General features: G+C 42.0%; 1 protein-coding gene and 1 pseudogene across 4 annotated transcripts in view; both read right to left on the bottom strand.

The window, feature by feature from the left end:
- Positions 1-23,020, bottom strand: part of TULP4 (TUB like protein 4) — a 251,074-nt gene that overhangs the window by 108,116 nt on the left and 119,938 nt on the right. The window lies entirely within an intron of this gene.
- Positions 19,299-22,444, bottom strand: LOC118913040 (60S ribosomal protein L21-like; annotated as a pseudogene).

A 23,020-nucleotide genomic window follows, 5' to 3' on the forward strand; every position in this document is an offset into this window, starting at 1 on the left:
CCATGACCTTTGGTATCTGCAGCACTTGGCCCAGTCCCTGCAGCTAGGGCAGTGCCCAGGCATCTGAAATGAACAGGGTGGGAAAGAGTGAGCACACGACGCAGTCATGGATTCGTCCTTTCCTTATTCACTGGCAGTTAGTGTTGACCATGGCTATTGTTTCAAAATTATTTGTAACACAAAAATTGAGAGAAGTAAAGAGTGGATGCCTGTGAGAAAACAGAAATGAAGACAGTATAGTTCTGTAAAGAAAAATTAGTCATATTAAAATTAACTGAACTATCTTTCACTTCCCAGTTAAAGGGGTAGAAACTTTGGCATTTAAAAAATTATTGTTTGGAGGATCCTTGACATACTTTAAAAGCACTATGCACTTGGTTGCATTTCAGTTTTAAAGATGTGGTTATTAGAAAGATAGCACCATATGGAAAGTATGAACCATCTACGGGAGGTTAGCTGAGAACGAGGGTTTATGCGATGTTTATGCTTCTGTAGCTTAAAGCAGCTCAAAAGGATTTTACCTAATTTGTCCTTATAATATCCATGGGAACCTCCATAACTTTCTCATGAGTCAGGGATCATTCTGCATATAAGACAAAGTTCTGCATATAACACACCAAAGTTCTATCTAAGACCTTCCCATGACTTCATCTGTAGAGCTAGCACTAAGATTCAGGCTCCTAAAAATCAGTCCAGAATATTAAGCTGCTTTTGAGTGATTAACTTACAACACACTGAGATACAGATTGAGACACTTTTACAAAAACCAGATGGTCACGTGTAATTATAGAGAAGGCCTATATATCTAAAAAAAGAAATGAACAAAAAGAACAGAGTGTGGAAGTGAAGTCTCTACCGGCCAGGGTAACTCCAACTTAGTGAAACTAGAAGGCAAGCACTTGAAATGAAACCAATCTGGCCTGGCGCAGGTGAGCTACAGACTAGAGTTTTGAGTCTCAGTCATCGAGAGCTGACCAGCTGCCCAGCGCTGGGAAGGCCTTCCCCACACCTGCACCCTAGCTGCACAGCTTCACTCCACATAGGTCCCCTGGAGTACCTCCAAAGAAGGAGGCCCCGCACAGCTCTGCCTCAATCACTCAGCACTGTCTAGTATTTATTTTTTATTTCCTGAGACACTTTACACTTACGACCCAGGGCATGTTCAACAGACGAAAGTACAAAGTGTGGGCACACACATTATGTTTTATGCAGTACTTATTAGTTTCCAGGGAAAGACCGGTAACTTAGACCCACCTGCAGGTTTTCCCTTCTCAATTAAGACGACTGAGACCTTATTTTCTGCTTACTACAATACACAGCCTAGAACCCCATATTGTCCCATTAATAGTTCTGTGTTAGGAACTGCAACATCACCATTCTTTTCTTAACTTACACAATACACAGAAATACACAAAATAAATACAAACTATGAGGCAAAACACCCCAGATGCGTTTCTTATCAAATTCAATAACGATTCTTTCATACTTTGAAAGGCTAGGAATGAAATTCTGCATTATCAAAACTATTACAATGGTGACGTAAGTCATTTCTACCAATGCAGTTATTTATATAAAGCACTGGGTCAGCCCAACTATAGAACTAATAAGTCAAATGACACTGGGCTACACCCCAATTAAAATGTATACAAGATACTGGAGGAGCCTAAGGTACTTCTTACATTTATTGGGCATTCATCCCATGCCAGCCACCATGCTGGAGCGAGAGGGACAGCTCATATGGCACTTGGCTCACACACCCAAGCAGTGCTCAGGACAGGGAGACAGGCAAGTAAGTAATTAATACAGCTGTGAGCTCAGCTTGATGCTAAGGAATACACGAGAGTGCTCTGGAGGCAGTGCAGACAGAAAGTGTGGGGAGGCTTCCTCAGCCACATGTCGCTGCAAGGAAGGCACTTTCAGATGTCCCCAAACACCCAGAGCCAGGGAACTTGAGTGCTTCCTGCTGAAACACTAATTATCTAGAATTCTTTAAATAGGCAAGAGATTTATTTTCTGCCCAGCACTCCCTTTTAGAGTGAAAACTGGGATGGGCTTATTAACAGCTGCAAACAAAATTATAATTACATATTCCCTAACATATTTAACACTTAGGATTTCCCCCCTCAAAATATTTCTTAATGTTTAATTTTCTGTGTATATGTGCTTCTGCAGTATAACAACATTGGTTCTCAGTTAATAACTAGAATTACCTGAAACATATTTGGAATTCTTTTTTAACCTGAATTCCATTTTAGTAACTTTGTATTTGCATTTAGTTACATGTTACCACTTATTAAAGCTCACCTTTTTTCCCACTTTGCCAAAGGATTCATTACTCTACACATATCTGCATCCTGCTGACAGATACAAACATAACATTCTTTTTGAAGGGAATTATTAAAGGTGGCTTGGATGGTCCAAGAATTCAGCCACCTCTAAACTGTAAAAACAAGAGTCAATTCTATGCTATCATGAGTACTGTTAATCAAAAATGGGACCCACAACTTGCTGGCTGTGTGACTCCAGGTTAGTTACACACCTCTCTGGGTCTCAGTTTCCTCATCTGTAAATCAGGGGGACCAGCATCTGACTGCTAAAGAGACTGAATAACTGCCATTCATTCTGAACTTACCATTACTATGTTCCTTACACATATCATCTCATGTAATCCTCATCTCAAAAAATTCACTAGGGTGCAATCAGGACTATCCCCATTGTAAAAATGAGGGAACTGCAGTTCAGAAGTGTCATCAATTTAGCCTAAATTTCTCAGCAAGTAGAGACAGAGCCAGGGATGACTTTGGTCTGTCAGAGCCCAAAGCCTGTCTTTCACGATACACAAAAATTAACTTAAATGGATTAAAGACTTGAATGTAGGACCTGAAACCATAAAACTCCTAGAAGAAAACACAGGCAGTAAGCTCCTTCACATCAGTTTTCGTGTTGATTTTTTGGACCTGACTCCAAAAGCAAAACTAAACAAGTGGGACCAGATCAAACTAAAAAGCTCCTGCACAGCAAAGGACAGCACCAACAAATGAAAAGGCAACCTCTGAATGGGAGAACATATTTACAAATCATATATTTAATAAAGAGCTAATATCCAAAATATATAAAGAACTTATACAACTCAACAGAAAAAAAAATCCAGTTTAAAAATGTGCAGAGGATCTGAAGACACATTTTTCCAAAGAGAACATAACAGATGGCCAACAGGCTCCGGAAATGATGCTCAGCATCACTAATCATCAGGGAAATGCAACTCAAAACCACACTAAGGTATTACCACACACCAGTTACAATGGCTAGTATCAGAAAGACAAGAAACATCAAGTACTGGCAAGGATGTGAAGACAAGGGAACCCTCGTGCACTGTCAGTGGGAATGTAAATTGGTGCAGTCACCATGGAAAACAGTATGGACATTCCTCAAAAAATTAAAACTGGAACTACCATATGATCAAGCAATTCCACTTGAGGGGGTTTATCCCAATAAAAAGAAAACACTTATTGGAAAAGATATACGCACTCCTATGTTCAATGCAGCATTATCTACAATAATGAAGATACGGGAACAACTTAAGTGTCCAACAGATGAATGGATAAACAAGGTCTGATGAATATATACAGTGGAATACTATTCAGCCATTAAAAAAAAGAATGAAATCCTTCCATTTGTGACAACATGGATGCACCCAAGGACATTATGCTAAGTGAAATAACTTACAGAAGGACAAATACCATATGATTTCACTTATATATGGAATTAAAAACAACAAGAACCAAGCTCTATAGATGCACAGAACAGACTGGTAGCTGTTAGAGGCAAGGAGTAAAGGGGAGGGCAAAATGGATGACGGGGGTCAAAAGGCACAAACTTCCAGTTACAAAATACATAAGTCCTGGGATATTATATAAAGCATGTTTACTATAATTAATAAGACTGTACTGCATATTTGAAAGTTGCTAAGAGAGTAGATCTTAGAAGTCCTCATCACAAGAAAAAAAATTTTTTTAACTATGTGTGGTGGCAGATGTTAACTAGAATTATTGTAGTGATCATTTCACAGTATATACAAATAGCCAATTATGTCACACACCTGAAACTAATATAATGCTATATATCAATTATCCCTCAATAAAAGAAATACCTTATATTAATTCATTTCAGTAAATTTTTAAAGTTTCATAAAATTCTTTAATAAACTTTATCAAAATGGTAATTCTCAGTAAATTGGTAACATAGCTCAATTTAATGCTTATTAGTAAACACTATCTTATTAAATGTCATTTGTATTATAGAATGCTGAGGTTACCATACTGTTGGGCAACAGCTACAAAGTGCTTGAGGACTGGAATCTGGAAAGCCTGGCTAGAATTACCCCTAGTGTCATGGCTGACTGCCAGCCAGACACAGAGAGGATGAAGACTCTGCCCACTGTGGACTGTCCTTTCATCAAATCCACATGCATGCTAAAGAGCTGAGGACAGTTAAGGACTCCAGGCTCAGCCTCTGAAGTCAAACACATAAGAATGCTGGCTGCAGAATATATGAACTTGAAGTCCCATTGAAACATAGAGAGCTTTTGAGGAATACATTTTTAAAAACAACATAAAATAGAAAAGAAGGACCTGGCACACACAGAAAGATCTGAATCAACACTGTGTTTGATTATCTCTTATCTACAGGAATGCTCCTGAAGCAGCAGCCAGCCTCCCAGAGCAGGATGTGACGCACGCTCTCAAGCAAGCTGCTTTCAGGCCAGCATTTGACTCAACTCCAGTACTCGGCAGTACATCTCACCGATTCCAGTCGAGCAAGTGTGGTCCTTTTCCAGCACCAGGGGCATCCCGAGAGCTTGTAAAATGCAGAATATCATCTTACAGTGAATGATCATCTGCAAGTCCACAGGTATTTCTTACATGTGTTTATGTCCAGAAGCTGTGTACTACAGTGAACTCAAAGTCCACACCACTGGCTGTCATGTCACACAAAATGCTGGAACAGCTCTGCTGAGGACAGAAGGCAGCGCATCCTTCCATGGGTGGTGTATTACCTACTCAGCATCTGTAAAATCACGCAGATGAAAGCTGCATGGGAAGCAGAGTTATGCCCACAAGTGCATTCCCTGCAAAGCATCAGTCCTTCTTGTCTTTTACCTTTCCTCCTGTTACTTTGTAAGGCGTTGAACAAACTGCTGACATTTCAGATTTCCAACCAACTAGGCTTACCCTGTAGAGCTACAAAACAGAGGCAGAAGAAAACATTTATTTCAAAACAAACAACAATGCTTTGAGAGGAAGATGCTGGCAATGTACACACCTGCACGCACACCTGCACGAGCATCCCTAGGGTGCATGCCTGACAACGAGAAGGTGGAAAGTGCTTGAGCCTCAGACTGATACACTGGCTTGCCTCTTACCAGTTCACTGAGAGGTCACATGGGCTCTGTAATGTCGTTAAGGCATTTAAAAATAAGAAAACTTAGTATCAGAATGTCCTAATGGAAAATGGTTTTATTGAGTCTATTCATGTGGTTTCCTAGCAAAACTGTTGCTTGTTTTGAGGAGGCAGCAACATTGGATGACTGACCACGAGTTGATCACGACTGCCCTCAGGCAAGGTACCATCCACGTAAGAAGGGGGAGCAGCATTTGAAGATAAGCTCGCCTGTGTTATGGGAACACCCTCTAGCCTCATTGTAAAGGGGTAGCCTTCAAATCCTCAGTGGACAGCACCAGGCCGATGACCCGCCAGTACTGGTAAGGCCTGGCGCTCTGCCCCAGTGGTCATGCGTGGCTGAGGGGCAGGAGATGTCTGGTAAGCCGGCCAATAGGGAGCCTGCCCATGAAGAGCGTGACCTAGAGAAATGGGGAAACCTTGCCTGGCACACAGCACTTACCAGGGATGATTTGTTGACTTTGCAGAGACTGACTGAAGACTGCAAGATCCGGAAGTACCAGCTCTAGTATCCAGTGAAGGAGGCAGGAGGCCTCTCCCGAGTGGGTCAGGGACACTGGGTACCTGTGAACTCATCACCCAAGGGGGTTCAGGGCACACTACCCCACAATATGACACACACTGGCATACTGAATATTTTAAACGGAAGGAATTTGAGAAATGACAGGTGCAGCAGGACTCTGACTTCCTCCCCATCCCTCTCCCTGAATCAGATCATAAGACCCTTATGGGAGGGGCACCCTTCCTGCACCCAGAGGAAAGGGGCACCCTTACCTCTGAAGCTGGAGGGACACAGAGGAATCTGAGTAGACAGGCCTTGTAAGTACACTTAGCCCTGGTCCTGTCCCATTTCCACAGTGCCCACGCCCCATCACACCTGGCACCAACAGTCAGGCTTGGCCCTGAAGAGGTCTCATTTCCTTATGAAGGCTCCCGTGTCATGTAACACTTAACATTAATAGAGCTTACATTCCTTTCTCTTGTGAATCTGACTGTTGTTAAGAGACCCAGCTGAGAACTTAAGCCAGATGAGGAAAAACACTTTTTCTCCCCTACAAGCTGCTCCCCACAGGGCCTGAGGAAGCAAGGCCCAGCACACACCTAAGGCTGGACAGTTTTCAGGGACTGGATATGCCTTCACTGCCCTGCAGAACATCTATAACTATCTTTTTGACTTTTAGAATCCTGACTTTCACATTTTCATGATATATGAAAAAAATAGGAGGCCATCAGTACTGAATGCAGTAACAAAAAATGTACCAAGTCTCAGAGGCTTACAATAGCACAGCTGACTTCCTGACTGTGCTTCATACCCTGTGGGTGAGCCTGGGGCTCCGTTCCCTATTATACTCCCTCGGGGACACGGCCTGATGGAGCCTCTATCTGTACCACCTTCACCTGCAGTGCAGGGAGCAGGGTATAGAAAATCAGGCAGAGCTTTTCAAGGTTTTGCACATATTTCATTGGACAAAGTGAGTTAACTGAACACTAACTAATGGGACTCACTGTGCTCCTGGATGGAGATCTGGAACAGCTGGTGTACCAGCGCAGTGACCACACCGCCGCTCTTGCCTGGGTTCCAGCAGGCCCCTCCGGCCCTGGCCTGGGCTCACCCGCACCCCTCAGGGCGACTCGCAGATGCAAATGCACACATTCCAGGCAATTCCCGTAAAGGATGTCAAATGAACAGCACCCTTCCCCTGGGCTGCTTCCCACACTGCTTGCCCTGAGTCCCTCTAGTTGCTCTTCACGTGGGTGTCAGTTCCCACCTAAAATTCATCTTATTGTTGAAGGTCTCTCTCCTGCTGAGCAAACACACTCTCACTTTTCATAATCACATCAGCTATTGAATCCCATCAGGATCCACTTTCCTCAGGCCCTAGGTTAACATAGTGTAAAAACAATGCGGCCTGAAGCCTCACCACTTCCCCGGTGCTCCCATCAGACTGCGGACAGAAAGCAGGCTCCGACAATTTATGCAGGGTTCTGAATGCCTGTGCTTAAGAATGACGCATGTCCATCTCTTGTTGGGAAGTCAGAACAAATACATTTTTTGGAAGCTTTTCCTACTTGTGACTAAATGAAACATCTTAAGTACTTAACATCACAGTGTATGTGTATGTGTGTAGAGGTGAGCAGTCTGCAAGGGGACCCCCAATGTAAACAACAGTTAGCTCTAGGAGATGGCATTACAAATGATTTTTATATTCTTCCTGATGTACATTTTTACAAAATAAATACATTATATAATTTCAGATATACAAGATTATGTAAAAATTAGAAAAGCTATGTGAAATTTGATCCCTTTAGTACATATTCTGAGGATCAATACCACAAAACTGAATTCCTTTTGTATGTGTTACTTCTTTCATTCTACCTTTTCCTTTTTTTTGGTATCATTAATCTACAATTACATGAGGAACACTGTATTTACTAGACTCCCCCTGTCACCAAGTCCCCCCAACAAACCCCATTACAGTCACTGTCCATCAGCATAGTAAGATGCTGTAGAATCACTACTTGTCTTCTCTGTGCTGCACAGCCCTCCCTGTACCCCACCCTACATTATACATGCTAATCATAATGCCCCCTTTCTTTCCCCCACCCCCTTATCCCTTCCTTCCCACCCATCCTCCCCAGTCCCTTTCCCTTTGGTAACTGTTAGTCCATTCTTGGGTTCTGTGAGTCTGCTGCTGTTTTGTTCCTTCAGTTTTTTGCTTTGTTCTTATACTCCACATGAGTGAAATCATTTGGTATTTGTCTTTTTCTGCCTGCCTTATTTCACTGAGCATAATACCCTCTAGCTCCATCCCCTGTTGTTGCAAATGGTAGGATTTGTTTTCTTCTTATGGCTGAATAATATTCCATTGTGTATATGTACCACATCTTCTTTATCCATTCATCTACTGATGGACACTTAGGTTGCTTCCATTTCTTGGCTATTGTAAATTGTGCTGCGATAAACATAGGGGTGCATCTGTCTTTTTCAAACTGGAATGCTGCAACCTTAGGGTAAATTCCTAGAAGTGGAATTTCTGGGTCAAATGATATTTCTATTTTGAGTTTTTTGAGGAACCTCCATACTGCTTTCCACAATAGTTGAACTAGTTTACATTCCCACCAGCACTGTAGGAGGGTTCCCCTTTCTCCACAACCTCGCCAAGATTTGTTGTCTTTTGGATGGTGGCCATCCTTACTGGTGTGAGGTGATATCTCATTGTGGTTTTAATTTGCATTTCTCCCATGATTAGCGATGTGGAGCATCTTTTCATGTGTCTGTTGGCCATCTGAATTTCTTCTTTGGGGAACTGTCTGTTCAGCTCCTCTGCCCATTTTTTAATTGGATTATTTGCTTTTTGTTTGTTGAGGTGTGTGAGCTCTTTATATATTTTGGATGTCAAGCCTTTATTGGATCTGTCATTTACGAATATATTCTCCCATACTGTAGGGTACCTTTTTGTTCTATTGATGGTGTCCTTTGCTGTACAGAAGCTTTTCAGCTTGATATAGTCCCACTTGTTCATTTTTGCTTTTGTTTCCCTTGCCTGGGGAGATAAGTTCATGAAGAGGTTGCTCATGTTTATGTCCAACAGATTTTTGCCTATGTTTTTTTTCTAAGAGTTTTATGGTTTCATGACTTACATTCAGGTTTTTGATCCATTTCTAATTTACTTTTCTGTACGGGGTTAGACAGTGATCCAGTTTCATTCTCTTACATGTAGCTGTCCAGTTTTGCCAGCACCATCTGTTGAAGAGACTTTCATTTCCCCATTGTATGTCCATGGCTCCTTTATCCAATATTAATTGACCATGTATGTTTGGGTTAATGTCTGGAGTCTCTAATCTGTTCCACTGGTCTGTGGCTCTGTTCTTGTGCCAGTACCAAATTGTTTTGATTACTATGGCTTTGTAATAGAGCTTGAAGTTGGGGAGCGAGATCTCCCCCACTTTATTCTTCCTTCTCAGGATTGCTTTGGCTATTCGGGGTCTTTGGTGGCTCCCAAATGAATTTTTGAACTATTTGTTCCAGTTCATTGAAGAATGTTGTTGGTATTTTGATAGGGATTGCACTGAATTTGTAGACTGCTTTAGGCAGGATGGCCATTTTGACAATATTAATTCTTCCTAGCCAAGAGCATGCGATGAGTTTCCGTTTGTTAGTGTCTTCTTTAATTTTTCTTAAGAGTGTCTTGTAGTTTTCAAGGTATAGGTCTTTCACTTCCTTGGTTAGGTTTATTCCTAGGTATTTTATTCTTTTTGATGCAATTGTGAATGGAATTGTTTTCCTTATTTCTCTTTCTGCTAGTTCATTGTTAGTGTATAGGAAAGCAACAGATTTCTGTGTATTAATTTTGTATCCTGCAACTTTGCTGAATTCAGATATTAGTTCTAGTAGTTTTGTAGTGGAGTCTTTAGGGTTTTTTATGTACAATATCATGTCATCTGCAAATAGTGACAGTTTGACTTCTTCTTTACCAATCCGGATGCTTTGTATTTCTTTGTTTTGTCTGATTGCCATGGCTAGGACCTCCAGTACTATGTTGAATAACAGTGGGGAGAGTGGGTATCCCTGTCTTGATCCCAATTTTAGAGGAAAAGCTTTCAGTTTCTCACTGTTAAGTATGATGTTGGCTGTGTGTTTGTCATATATGGCCTTTATTATGTTGAGGTACTTGCCCTCTATACCCATTTTGTGGGCGCGGTCACTCTCAGGCTGCTCCCCTGCTGTGGTGTGGCCACGCCAGAGAGGGAATAGACGGGAGGCTGTTTATCGCCATGAGGGGCTTCAGAACTGCGTTGCCTCCCAGGGGGCTGGGGTGCCTAAAATTTCCCGGGATTCCCAGCTGCTGGGCTGAGTGTGCCGGGACGGTTCCATCCAGCTGTGGAGTCCCTGTCCCTTTAAGACTTTCAAAAAGCACTCACTTTTCTTTTGTCCCAGGGGCATCAGCTGTGGGGGTCCGCTTGCAGATTTTACTGTTCTGCTTCTCTAGTATCCAGCACCCCATGCACTGTGTGTCTGTGCCCCGGTGTGGATGGCTAGGGCTGGGTATTTAGCAGTCCTGGGCTGCCTCTCCCTCCCCGCTCCGACTCCTTTCCTCCCGCCGGAGAGCTGGGGTGGGGGGTGCCTGGGTCTCGCCGGGCAGCAGCTTGTATTTTACCCCCTTTGTGAGGTGCTGAGTTCTCGCAGGTGTAGATGTAGCCTGACCGTTTTACTGTATCTTCTGGTCTCTCTTTCAGGAATAGTTGTATCTGTTGTATTTTCAAAAATATATATGGTTTTGGGAAGAGATTTCCACTGCTCTACTCACGCCGCCATCTTGGCTCCTCCCCACTGATTCTACCTTTTTATCCCAATTGATGTAAAGAAAGCAGAAGTTGATTATCACGGTACTTTCCTAATCTGTAAAATCAGACCTCTGCATGCAGAGTTAAGATTTCTGTAAATGTTCTTTAATCATGTGACTGAAATGACTAAAAGCAAGGATGATTCCTGACAAGAATATGACAGAGGTAAGTCAGCGTTAGAGCAAAGACAAAAGGGCAGAGAGAGCCAGGGCTCCGCTCCTTGCACGCAGACATGCTGGGGTGGGTGCAGGGTGAGGGAAGCCAGGAGCAACGATAGCAGCAGCAGCAGCAGCTGATGTGCACAGGGGCCGACACCCTGCTAACAGCACCACAGGCATTTTCTATGAGGATTACCCTGCTGGCGAGAACTAGTGTTACCCCTGCTTCAGTGATGAGAAGACAGTGGCCCAGGAAGATCTCCTAACCGGCCAAGGTCTCAGAGCTGCTGCGGGTTGGGGGCATGCTGCGAAGCAGGCGTCAAGACTCATGGCTCATGAGTCTGAGTCAAGAGCCAGCCCAGAATACCTCACTCACCTCACATTTCAGATCAACTCCAGGAAGACTTAGCAAAGTATAGAACAGCAAACCACAGCACATCCAGTTATAACAGAACTGCACAGGTGCAGCATCTCTGAAAACTGGCAACTTTCTGCGCTTTAAGACAACAGCAGAAAAACAACAGATTCAACTACAGAAGCACATGCAGGCCCCTGCGCAGGTCTGTAGTGGATACCCCTGTTCTCTGTGACCAGCACTCTGCTTTCCACAAGGCAGGGAGTGACTCCTCGTCTCTGCCATGTGCTGGAGCCAGCACAGCCCATCAATGTCTCCCACAGGGGCCATGACCCAGGCTGGCCAGCCAGGCCTTCCACGGATGCTGACAGTGACTGCTCCTGGCAGGATCTGACATGTCAGCCCTGGGGGACAGGGGGTCTACTTTTTCCCTGCCACTCTGAGCTGTTGGGGTCAAAGCAGCCTGGGGTGATCAAAAACCACCTCTTATGAAGACACTGACAAGAAAAGACATCAACACATGAAGCAGAGCTGAGTGTGTGGACCAAAACGTGCCCAAAGCCAGACTTACACAGGGTGTTTCAGGTACAAGAGGCAGTAAATTCCCTATTGTTGGTTAAGTTAGTCAGATTTATGTAACTTGAAACCAGAAGAGATATAGCTAATGCAAACTGCAATTGCTAAATTTGTAAATTTAAAATGTCAAAACAAACTAGAAAAAATGTGTCTATCAAATATGACAAAGGATTAAGAAGAGAAAATGCTAAATAAGGGGGAAAGCTTGGTTTCCCTAGTGAGCACAGAAATACAAATTTAAACAAACAGGTTCAATGGCCGTGTAGGATGGTGGGTGGCACACACATCATCCAGCCCCAACAATGTTCCCTCCTCATCCGCCTCTGCTGGTTTCCAAGCCCCCCTCTCCACCACCACACTCCCACACACACGCCCGCGCACATAGTCATGACTGACCGTGTGACATTATTCTGTCCCATAAGATGTGAACAGAATCCACCCAACCACCCCATGCTCTTGCCTTAAACTCTAATGTACTGGGGAGAGCTACAGCAACTACCTTGCAGCCTGTGGGTAAAATTGCGACATTTTCAGAGCATCTGCACCTGGCTTTAGTACATCTGCATATCAACAGGCGCTCAAGGGCGGAGAGAAGTATGGTTTTAGTGCATTTGCATCACTCCTCAGGGGTGGAGAGAAGTTCATCTCCATATCAATGGGTAATTACCTGGGCCAGGAGGGCTCATAAGTACCCAAGAGGAGAGAGGAGGGCCAGTTCTGCTACTGCGGGAGCAGGAGAGAGAGTCGGTCCAGTTTTGCTCCGGGATTTCCTCTCCCCAGACTTACACAGCCAATTAAGAAAAGGCCAAGAGAATTGCCGAAACGCTGGCCTCAGGCTTCTGAAACATGGGAGCAGCCACTTGGGTCTGGGCTTCCTATTATGTGTTTCAGATTTCTGTTTGCATGAGCCACAGTTAGACAGATACTGTTCTTTCATTCAACAGGCATTTACTGCCACATTCCAGGCAACTATTCGGAACTCTTGGAATACAGAGTGAGCAAACAGAAGAGGCCTGCTCTGGGCGCTCCTTAGACACAAAGGAAAGGACCCCAGCCACTGCAGAAAACATTTAGTATCGATTCATAAGCAGAACTCACAATAACTACTACAAAGTAGTAGTTTGTAAAATATACCATCCACTGTAAAATATACCATCCAGTACTGGCAAAGACATGATAAAACTGCTCTTCTCAAACACAGCAGTGTACACTGGAAATCAAGCAGGCCACATGTATCAAAAGAGCCCATTCTCACTCTCAATTCATTGTCTTTTATCCAGGAATTCTGCATCTTTTACACCAGGTATGGAAACACATTTGGAGACCCATCAGTCAGTATTTCTCATTTATTTTAAATTCTTAACTAAGGAACAACATGTTGCTAAGAGGAAAATACTTCTAAAAATACTGAAATTTTCCTTTCATGTTTCAATCTCCTGAGAATCTCATAAAGTATAGCTGATTCTAAACCACTGCTAATGATTATGTGGCTTAAGCCACAGCTCCTTGTAATCCTCTCCCGTGGACATGTACTTCATACATGCAATTACTAAAAGGAAACGGAATAATAGCTAACAACCTTGATGTAAGCAAGGGCTGCACTTGCTCTTCAATTTTTCAAGATAACTCTATTTCATAATAAAATACTTTCTTATGATTTTTATTTTAAATTTTACAAAAGGAAATAGTAACACTCTCATCTCCTACCTGCCATCAAACATAAACACACACACAAACACTACATTAAGAAATCCTTACAACATTAAGCTGTGTCCATGCTTTTATTTCAATATTTCTAATTTATTCCTGTTTTCAAACATAGTACCCATGAAAAATAAAATAAAATAAATGTGCTAATTGAATGACATTCTTCACTCTAGAGTTTTCAGTTCCATAAATAGTATGCTCATTTCCTACTATCTGACTTTTCAATTACTTGATACACAGGCTGTGATCTTAGCATTCTGTCTGCTCCTTTTCCTGCTGTGATTTGATTCTTCCCATCTACTGGGCATAGTAATGAATTTTCCTTATCTAGGAAACTGTCACATAAACCCCACCCTATAGATGGTCTCTGGAACACTTCCAGTTACAAACATATTTGATGAAATAAAGTATGAAGATTGATAGTTAGGCCCATCTTATGGGGGCCAACCCTCTGTTCAAATGAAGCATGAACACGTTGCTGCACAGAGTTGGCTTGAAAAGGTCACAGTGCAGCAACACAGCTATCTGAAGACACCACTCCCCAGCTAAGCGCACCTTGCCATACTGCAGTACCTGACAAAACAAGTGAGAATTCAGGTCATTATTTTTTTTAAGTTGAAGATGCTAACAAGTCAGGAGAGACAAAATAAAACATCTACCAATACCCAGCTGAATAATAATTTGTTTGAATAACACCCATTCATTTGAGTAAGAATCTTTTTATCTTTTTTTCTTTTTCTTTTTGTAAGTGTGATAACAAAGGTATTATATACAGAGAAAAAAGCAAGCACTGATCAGGTATACCATGACTCAATTTTTATAAGCAGCTGTGCTCATTTCTATGCATGTTATGTGTCTTTCTGCCTGTTCTAGTGTACACAAAAAGGTCATAAGCAATGCAGACTGTCATCAATGGCTGCTTCTCCAGGTACTGGAGAGTGTATTTCACTTCACATACTTCTTTACTTCTCACTGTGCACATGAACAACATGTAATTAAACAAGGTTTAACACTATTAAAACCAAATAAAATTACCTAGCCTAACTGCTGGTCCACATGCACATCAATTTTGGTTCAAGAGATCTGAACGAGGCTATATTCTCCAACAGATACTCTAACCTTAAACCAAAGAGGTATCACTGGGCTCTGGCCATCTCTGGCCAAGTCAGTACTGATAAGCAGCAATCTTGTCAAACGCATTGTTAGCCAACTCCAAGGAATGAGGCACACCACACGATTCATATAGCCTTTTATAGCATTTTACAATTAATTACATTAATTAAAACCTAAGAAATAATTTGTATAAAATCCCCCAAACCTACTTCTATTGATCACCACATCAATACATGCATTTTTGCATATAAGATAAGAAATACAAGGAAAAAATATGCTCCTTCTCTTTTAACTCAGAGAAAAGTTGCCTTTCATTGATTTTAGTGGCCAGATTTGGTGAGAAATCCATAGCCTACTAAGTAAGGTAATTTCAGCAAAAACATATCATAGCTGACAAAATTATGGAATTGTTTATGTCACTCTCATGTATCTTTTGAAACTACAGATCAGCAAACCACATCTTGAGTTTGGACATTCCTTTTCAAATATCAGATAAGGGATCAGAGATACAATTGGACAGAGTGACAACAGGCCTATGTTCCTGGTAGTAAGTACTGGTGTCCTGCACTGACACTGCTCTGTGGCAGGAAGTGTCACTTCGTTGTCCCCCAGAGCTCTCAGATGAACTGTGTTCCAGTCTCATCTAGTCTGTGCTATATAGTTCCTTAATAAGATTTCAATTTTGATGCAAAGTAACCATAATTTGCTGAGTTAATTTATGTTGAGGACTTCTGAAAGCTATTTTTGTAAGCAGGAAATTTTACTTTTCAGGAGGCTGTTTTGTTTAACAATAATATAACTATACCTGTGCAGAAAACCTGTATCTGTGATCAGGGCTTTGTTTGATTCATTATAAAATTAGTATATTATTTTTCTCTAAGCATCTTCTATGATAGGTAAGTCCAATTATTACCAGTCTTCTATCTAAACAAAACATCAAGGCTAATTATTTGCTAGTTAAGCATAGAAATTACTAAATTCTATAATGTATGAGTAGGACAGAATTTGGCAATTTGCTATGTAACAGATAGAAAACAGAAAAGATGTGATTATCCATATTTATATCTAAACCATTTTAGATACTCTGTAATCTCTTAAAGCAAGATTTCTCTCCAAGTAACTATGTTAACATGTAGTAAATAAGACAGCAGAACTGACTATAGAATTCATTTGTGGAGGAATGATTTTGAGTTGTTTAAATGCACATTCAGGAATGTGAATTTAACAATGAAAATTAAGTTAAATTTGCAAAGACTCAATAAAGGCAGGTCATTAAACAATTTCAGTTGAGACTCCTAAGATGGTGGTGTAAGAGGTGAGAGAGACAAATCCTCCCAAAACCACATATATTATGAAAATACAATTAATACAACTAATCCTGAAAGAGCAACAGGAAAGAAGGCTGCACCAGACAGCATACACCTGGAGAACAGAGCAGACCTCACGAAATGGGGTACCATACCAGAGCCTTGATCTGGCGGAACCCAAGCCCATCCCCCAACTCAGCTCATCAGCAGGAGGAAAAGAAACAGAGCAGGGAGGGGGTGGAAGCCTAGGACTGCTGAACACCCAGCCCTGGAGATATGCTATGGGAGCACAAACCTATGCTGCATGGTGCTCTGGAGATTACTGGAGTTGGAAAGCTAAGACAGGTGGAATACTTGGGGAGACTGAGATTCCAGCTGTTTGTAGAGGACAGGGATCCACGTCCGGACACTCTGGGACAAAGGAAAGGCGGGCAGGCTTCCTAGCACCGAGAGGGCTGCTGAAGGGGCGGGTTTTGCATGGAGCTTGCTGCGGGGGAGAAGGGGTAGGTGGACAAGGTTGTCTAGGTGCGCTTTGCCCAGCAGGTTGGGAACTTCCAGCAGCTTCAGGTGCTTCATCCCCCTGGCTGGCTACTCAGCTCAGAGGCCCCTCACTGTGATACACAGCCTGATGCACCTTCCTCCTGGCCTGTCAGTACCTGCTCGCAAAACCAGCAGTCTCTGCTCTGGCATCAGGCCATCTAGAGGGAAGCCCTGCCTGTAACACCTACAGAAGCACAGAGCCTTACACCTGTGTGCTCAGCCCACTGCTTCTGACAGTGGAGACAGGCGCTGCAGCCAGGAAGCAGGAAAAGTTCTTTCCTCCCCCCAGGCACCAGTGTTGCTCCCGAGACCCCCGACATCACTCCAGGGGCTGGGCACCTCCAGAGACTAGAGCTTCTGGGCACTAGAGGGCGCCATATACAAATGTGAAGTGTCAAAGGAACCTGGTTCAGATCAAAATCTCATAAACACCAGAAATAGGCCCAAATGAAACTGAACTCACTAATCTTAGTGAAGATGAGTTCAAAATAAAAATCATAAACATGCTCATACAGAAAAACATTCAAGATATCAGGGACAAATTTAGGATGGAGATTCAATCAATAAGAAATTCCATACCTGAAATAAAACATACAATGGAGGGATCTAAAAGCAGATTAGATGTAGACGAGATGGTAAATGGAATAGAAATTAGAGAAGAGGAATACAAAGAAGCTGAGGCATTCTTTGTATTCACATTATAGGAGTACCAGAAGAAGAAGAGAGAGAAAAAGGGATAGAAAGTGCCTTTGAGGAGGTAATTGCTGAAAACGTACCCAATCTGGGGAAGGAGGTAGTCTCTCAGGCCATGGAGGTGCACAGATCTCCCAATACACAGGAACCATGGAAGACACCACCAAGACATATAATAATTAAAATGGCAAAGATCAAGGATGAGAACAGACTTTTAAAACCAGCTAGAGAGAGAAAAAAAGATCACATACAAAGGAAAACCCATAGGGCTATCATCAGACTTCTCAACAGAAATCTTACAGGCCAGAGGGGAGTGGCATGATATATTTAATGCAATGAAACAGAAGGGCCTCAAACCAAGAATACTCGACCTGGCAAGGTTATCATTTAAATTTGAAGGATGGATTAAACAATTTTCAGATAAGCAAAAGCTGAGAAAATTTAGCTCCTACAAATGACCTCTACAGTGCATTTTGGAGGGACTGCTATAAATGGAAGTATTCCTAAGGCTAAATAGCTGTCACCAGGGGAAATAAAACCACAGCAAAGTAAAACAATTAATTACTAAGCAGATGCAAAATCAAATCAACTACCCCCAAAGTCAATCAAGGGACAGACAAACAATACAGAATATGATACCTAATATGTAAAGAATGGAGGAGGAAGAAAAAAGAAGGAAAAAAAAAAGAATGTTTAGGTTGTGCTTGTAATAGCATACTAAGTGAGTTAAGTTAGACTGCTAGATAGTAAGGAAGTTACCTTTGAACCTTTGGTAACCACGAATCTAAAGTTTGCAATGGCAGTAAGTATATACCTATCGATAATCACCCTAAATTTAAATGGTCTGAATGCATCAATCAAGACATAGAGTCACTGAATGGATTAAAAAACAAGACCCGTCTATATGCTGCCTATAACAGACCCATGTTCAAACCCAAAGACATACACAGACTGAAAGTAAAGGGATGGAAAAAGATATTTCATGCAATTAATAAGGAGAAAAAAGCAGGAGTTACAGATTTCAGTTGAATTTTATGAGGGTGATCCAACTGTCAAAAATTAGAATAATCTAGAGAGAGTGTACACTATTAGCCTGCCTTTCCAAGTGACTTGAGAGTCCTGTGTGTAATAAATGGCTATAACCATTCAATTGTACATGAAAACATCATGGTATCCATCTAGTGAACATATGGAAAAACTATTTCCTGGTTAACCTTTGCCTGACCCCTATATGGGGTTGTGCCCTGCTGGCACAAGCACATGCCACCAGCATGTGGCCAGCCTACACTCCACCCCACCACTACAGCCTTTCCAACTCCACCCACAACAGACATTTTATGTTTAATTATATTCAGTAACATTATTTTTTCCCCTATTATTCTGTCTTCTTAAATGTAGTATAAGTTCTCATTCATGGAGAGCTCAACAAATGCCTACATTGTATGTGTTTACTCCTTACCAGAAAGGGAGAGAAACTGTTACCAGTCCCTGCTGAATGAAACAGAACATCCTGTGTTTAAGAGTCCGTGTCTCTTAACAACTCCTTCACCATACTGCTAGCCTTCTCTTGACTACGCAGGGACGGTTTGTGTATTCTTCCTCTCCAAAACTCAGGTCAAACCCAACTTTCCCTGTAAATTCTTCCCTGATGAGGCCCTCCCATCCCCAGAGAGGGTGGGCCTCTCACACTGCTCCACTGCCTTTGGCACCTGCACAACCCCCTTTTAGTTGTCCCCTTATACTGGACTTGGGTGTGCCTGTCTCCTCACCAAACAACTTTGTTATTGAGGGAAGGACTACATTTTATTCAGCTCTATATTCCCAGCACCAAATGCTGATACATGGTAGGCACTCAACAAACATTTGATGAGTGGAGGAAAAGGAACACGGACCAAATTGTCAACAACTGACAAAAATTAAAATCCTAAATTAAAAAAACTCCTATTTAATTGTATAAGTTATGACTGGGAACCTGCCTTCTTTAACGTTACTCACTTTTTTTTTTCTTTTACAGTCCAGAGGTCTTTTATTTTTTTTTAATATCTATGAAGTCATGAATTAGTAGGTTATGGGCTCCAGCAGCTCAGGCCCTTTGCCATTTGTTCTCACAAAGTGTGCCTCTCCGAGGCTGGTGCTTCAGCTGAACCCAAGTACCTTCCTTCTGCTTCTGATCATTTTCCTTCACACACTTCAGGAAGCTATCTCGGCTCTCTCAGTGCTTAACATGCACAATACGTACATTAATTCTCTTTGCAAGAACCTTGCCCTTTACTTGTTTACAACAATGCCAGCAGCATGCTGGCTGCACTGCAGCCACTTCCGGTTTGGCCATGGTAACATCTGTGGGACATTCCTTTTTGAACAGTGCCCATTCCCTTCATGTCTATTACATCACCTTTCTTGTAGATTCGCATGTAAGTGGCCAAAGGAACAATTCCATGTTTTCTAAAAGGTCTAGAAAACCTATGGAGGCGCGCCTCTCCTCTTTCCCTTTGTGTTGGTCATTTTGGTGAATTACTGGAAGATGGTGGGTCTGCCTGAAACTTACTTTCGGTAAGCAGAGCAAGGCCACACTTTTAAAGACAGAAATAGTACCCCAATAACTATATAACACACCAAAAAAAATCCTTAAAAAGCTACTTTAGGAAAATGTTACATATCAGACCTGCTTTAAAACAAAAATATAATGAGCCTTAGGAGATAAGTGCCATGAATGGAGCTGAAAATAGAAACTCTTACATAACAATAGCTGGTACAGCATGACTGGGTTGTGTTAGTGTTGTCAGAAAGGGCAATGCACCTATAAACAAGTGTGACCACTCCTTAGAAATTAAAACTGTGAACATCTGGAATTACATGGAGAACTTACAGGACAGGCAGCTCTGTTGCCTGTGTCAGTTGCAGGCTGAAAGCAAAATTGCTGACCTTGGCCTGTGGGACAGCTCTCCTCTCCCACCTGCCGGAGCTCCCGCCATAGAATCCAAAACTGGGGGCAGGATCTTAGAAGACTAAAAAGGAGTTTTCCTCTTTGAATTTCAAAACTCTTTCTCAGTTTCTTTCCATTTCTGGAAATTCATGATAACCCACAAAACACTGCTCATAGCTGTAATCTACCTACACTACCAGGTAATTCCTAGAAAATATCTGCTTTGTACTTCCAATCAGTGCCTGAACCTACGCAGGCCTCCACACTGCTGTTATTAGAAGTCCTAGGGGCACCATTAAAAACATGTCCAGAAGCAGTCTGTACAATGATGTTCCCCAAGAGCAGGATGTGGAACATAGAGATTTAGTTTCCTAGTTTGATATAGCTTACAAAATAAAGGAAAATAAGCCTTTCTCACGCTCATCTCTGAACAACTGCATGGGCTGTTCCCATTTAGTAAGATCTCCTGGTTTCTCTGCCCACATGGAACCTACCTAGTCGCCAAGGACCAATCTGGCCCTAAGTGCTTACCTTCAATGCCTGGAACACAGAAGAGCCTCAAAAAACACCTGTTGAACATATCGACATGAAAAATAACTAAAAACATACCACATTATAAGGCAGTTGGTTAATAATAAGCAAATGTCCTAAGGAAAAGTCCATGTGGTCTGAGGAGGCCATTCAGACACCCAGGGTACCATAATCCTTGAAAAACATTAATTTTATTTAGACAGTATTACCATGTGGAGATAAACTCCATAACTGGGAGTGGAACTGAACAAACTGTTTTTCAAGAATTTCCCATATTACCAGTCTTGGTGTGGCATTCAAGGCTACTCCAGGCACAAAGCCACTGCGACAACGAAGGTGTGCGCTGCACTCCAGCTGTTCACTCAGTCCCCACGGCAGCAGCTCGCCTCTCCTCCACTACCTTACCCTGCAGCTCATCAAAGGAACGCTCCCCCTGGGAGGCAGAACAGGCAGAGGGGAGGAGTGCCAGCACCCTGGCTCCCCACTTTCTGCCTGGATGCCTTACCGTCCTGTGCCTCGGCTCCCTGCACAACGGGGTGGTCACTAGACCTGCCCCTAAGGTGCTGCTGTGAGGATCCCCAGGTTGGCAGGTGCTCAGCGCTCAGTGCGCCGCCTGGCACACAGTGAGCACCACGGGGCACCAGCCAGTACTGCTGCTGCGACTCCTCTCACCCACCATCATCAGGCCCCACACTTTCTATCAAAGAACTTTCTCCCTAAGAACCATTTACTTACACTTAAGTTCCCACCCTACTCACTACCTGTTTGGATGTTCAGAGCCTTCCTATCTGAGCAGTGTCAACCTGGCCAGACCTTGTTCCATATGAGTGGTACATAATCCAAATATCAGCTTGATTTCCTAGTTTTCATATTTATGCCTCATGTTTTCTAATTCATTTGCTACAGCGTGTGCTTTTTCAGAATGGGAAAGTAATAAAGCAGCAAAAACAAAAACAGAACCTTATATTGTATATTATACTTGGTAATAAAAAAAAACACACTTAAGAAATGTGATATCTGGGATGAGATAATCATAAAAAGTTCTAAGGGGAAAAAAGTGAAGATTATGGCAAATGGGGGCCATGAGCTCCATGTGCATTAGAAGCATTTTTATTTTAAAAACCAGGTTAGCTGAAATGGATAAAATGCTTGTCATTTCTGAGTTCAATTTCTATTATTAAGAACAATGATTCTCAACAATTACTGAAGCACTCCAGGGCCTTTCCAATTATCTCACACTACTCAGATTCCCAAAATACAAACTGATTTTTAATTCAATTTTATCTTTAAAAAGTATGCCACACTGCACTTTGAGGAGAGTGTCGAGATGTCAGAAAACCAACGATATTTCTGCTATTATGTAATACAATGGCTGCTGTGGTTCCATGTTAACAGCCATAAAAAAATTAAAAATTTCCATCTCTATAGTTGCTTGCTTTTCTGGTTTTTCTGCCTTGGAAAAGCTGGAGAGGGGTGATCAAAATGATCACGTAGTCTTAAGGTGCTGCCTTCTGAAGGCCTGATCAGTCCTTGCCTGTTTTGTTACTTACTGTTGAGCTTCTGGTTTTTGTTGTTTTAAAGCCACCCAACAAGGCTTCTTTTTAATTAGAAGATAGAATGGAATTGTATTTTTTTAATTAGAAAATATGATGAGATTTAAATCGACTCTGGAATCTGAGTGGAAATAGTTGGAGTTGTTTTTTTAATTAGAAAATATTAGGAGGGGGCTCTCTTGTCCCCTCCTGGCCTAAGCCAGGAGATCTGTCCTCTCATTTTCTCTCGAAATAAAACCCTTTGCCCAGTGACTGTAATGGGGTGTGTGGTAGGGACTTGATAATGGGGGGAGTCTAGTACCCATAATGTTGCTCATGTAATTGTACATTAATGATACCAAAATAAAATAATAAAATAAAATAAAAGCCTCTGCCGTGCTCTCCTAAAAAAAAAAAAAGAAAGAAAATATTAGGAGATTTAAATCAACTCTGGAATCTGAGCAGAAATAGTGTTCCTTGGCTGTAATATACCATAGAGACTTTTACCTTAGCAAAGTATTTGGCTTTGAAATAGAAGTAGGTTGTTATTTGTCAGGCAGAGGAACTAAACACTGTGTTATAAATTCTCCTGCAGCTTCTACTTCACCTTAGAGCAAGTCATTAGTAAAATATGAGGTGGAGCATCTAAATACTTTTTAAATTACCACTGCACGCTTTCTGCGTGCCATGCACCACACTTTACAGACACACATCCCTTAATGATCCAGTAATCCTAAAGTTGAAATGCTATTCCCTAGACCAGCTGGCATATTGTT

The sequence above is a fragment of the Manis pentadactyla genome, chromosome 12, assembly GCF_030020395.1.
Source record: "Manis pentadactyla isolate mManPen7 chromosome 12, mManPen7.hap1, whole genome shotgun sequence".
In the NCBI taxonomy this organism is placed as follows: domain Eukaryota; kingdom Metazoa; phylum Chordata; class Mammalia; order Pholidota; family Manidae; genus Manis; species Manis pentadactyla.